The sequence below is a fragment of the Ricinus communis genome, chromosome 3, assembly GCF_019578655.1.
Source record: "Ricinus communis isolate WT05 ecotype wild-type chromosome 3, ASM1957865v1, whole genome shotgun sequence".
Taxonomy (NCBI): Eukaryota; Viridiplantae; Streptophyta; class Magnoliopsida; order Malpighiales; family Euphorbiaceae; genus Ricinus; species Ricinus communis.
In genome coordinates this window covers 8,965,710-8,968,170 of record NC_063258.1, presented here as the reverse complement: position 1 = coordinate 8,968,170, position 2,461 = coordinate 8,965,710, and the positions used below count along the sequence as shown (strand labels likewise).

At 41.4% G+C, this 2,461-nt stretch overlaps 1 non-coding gene across 1 annotated transcript; it reads right to left on the bottom strand.

Annotated features, from left to right (window-relative positions):
* Positions 1-1,836: 1,836 nt before the first annotated feature.
* Positions 1,837-1,943, bottom strand: LOC112534224. The gene has a single exon (XR_003078525.2). It is a non-coding gene; the product is annotated as a small nucleolar RNA R71 (small nucleolar RNA).
* Positions 1,944-2,461: the final 518 nt, after the last annotated feature.

Below are 2,461 nucleotides of genomic sequence, written 5' to 3'. Positions count from 1 at the left end.
TTGATTAGCACGTAATTCGAGGCCTTCGCACGGGCAATTGCATGGCCATACATATATGCACGTGTCGTGGCATGGGCCATGGCATGGGCCGTGGCATGGGCCATGGCACAGACTAGAGCACTTTTGCCTATAAGTAGGCGCACGTAAAATGAGACAGGGTCCGCTTCTGATTTCTAGACTCTCTACGTGCGCGACCCCTCACTTCTACACCTTTGTTCTTCACATTTTGGGAGACCAACATCAGTTCAAAGGATTAATTTGGAGGATTCAAACAAAGATTGAAGTTTCTAGACGATTGACCGAGACATCCGAGATCCATACTTGAGGCTGGTTTCAGAATCGGTGCTTGTGACATTTCCACTCCGATTCGAGAGAAGAGGGGTTATATGTTCCATTTCCTCTTCTGTTGTTTATTTCCTTTTGTTTTTGTTTCTTTCATTGAGTAACTAAGGTTGCCGAACCCATTGGGGTTCACCTTTGTTGATGGATTGTGCTTAATTATTGAATTTTTAACTGCCATTCTTGTAATCTTCTTGTTGTTTAATAAAAAAAATTTATTCAGTTAATTTGAGACGTTGAATTAATTGCCTTTTGGGTTCTTTCGTAACATTGAGAAATGCTTGTTACAACTGGAAATTGAATAGTATGAATTGGTAGTTAACACTTAGAGATAAGGTTAAATCACTTGCCGGATTAAGAATTAACAACTCTTAACAGATCTAAATCACGCTTAGTGCTAATATGTAATAATCTGATAGAAAGAGATTCCATTAGGTTAGAGCAGGTTTAGGAATTTGGTGAGCTCGAGAGAGGAGCCGAGTTCGATTCAGGATTTAGGCACAGGTAGCAAGATTGGTAATTTATAAAATCAACCTTAGAATTCCATCACTTAGATCCCCTTTGGGTTTGCTTCTTTTGTTACAGTTGTCTTTCGACCGTCAGTTGCTGTTCATTCATTTATTTGCATTCATAGTCATTAGTTAAGTAATTTCAACTTTTCACACTTTATTTCAGATTAGATAACATAATGAATAGTAGTAACTTTAGGTTCACCCGATCTCCAGGGATATGACCTTGATACTCACTAGTACTAGGCCGCATCGATAGATTCACTGCCTTAGGTGTAGGTTGTATCAGTAGCCCATCAAATTTTTGGCGCCGTTGCCAGGGAATTAACGATGAACTAGAGTGAATTGTTTTTGTGTTAATTTAGTCATTATCTGGTTATTTATTTATTCTTTATTTTTTATTTTATAATTTTTATTGGTTGGTGGTTGTTTGGTTGTTGGTTTCAGGTAGTTTATGGCCATGAGCTCTAACCCTGATCCTATAGCACTCTTATCTAAGCCAGAGCGCTCTTTCAGATTATTAAGACAATGTTTGCAGGCAATTGTGGAGGAGGACGGAGTTACAGTTCAGGTTCAAGGAGCTGATGCAATGGAGAACCTCAACCCCCAGGCCGATGACGATCAGAGGACGATGTATGAGTTTGCTCGACCATCTTTGGATAGGAGGAGAACTAGTATAGTCAGACCTGCTGTAGTGGCCAACAACTTTGAAATAAAAGCCAATGTTATCCAGATGATCCAATAGAGCGTGCAGTTTGGAGGATTGCCCAGCGAGGATCCCAATGCTCATATCTCCAACTTTTTGGAGATTTATGACACATTCAAGATAAATGGAACAGATGACGCCATTTGGCTGAGATTGTTTCCATTTTCCTTGAGGGACAGAGCAAAGAGATGGTTGCAATCTCTTCCACAGTAAATGATTACTACTTGGAAGGCGTTGGCTGAAAAAATTTTATATAAGTATTTTCGTCCCACTAAAATTGCTAAACTTAGAAATGACATATCTTCTTTTGTGCAATTTAATGATGAAAGCATGTACGATGCATGGGAGAGGTTTAAGGACCTTTTGAGATGCTGCCCACATCACGGATTGCCAGTGTGGATGCAGGTTCAGACCTTCTACAGTGGGTTGAACCTTACGACGAGGCAGATGGTGGATGCTGCAACAAGTGGGGCGCTAAATAGTAAGACGCCCGAGCAGGCTCAGAATTTGATAGAGGAAATGGCCATGAACAATTATCAGTGGCAATCCTCTAGGAGCCGACTGGGAAGACAAGGAGTGGTCAACCAAGTAGATTCTACAGCAGCCTTGGCAGCTCAGGTGGAGCTTCTAACCAAGAAGATTAACCAACTCTAGATGCCGGTTCATGTAGCGAACGTTGGCTGAGAGTTTTATGGTGGCCCGCATGACAGTGTGAACTGTACTGCGGGAGGTATGTTGGCTTCATCTTCCTCTACTTTTCCATCTATTTCTGCTGTGTCTTCTGATGTTGAGCAGGTTGATTATATGGAGAATGCTCTAAGGCAGCAGAACGATCCTTACAGCAACACATACAACCCTGGATGGCACAATCATCCCAACTTCAGTTGGAGGAACAATAATGCTCAGG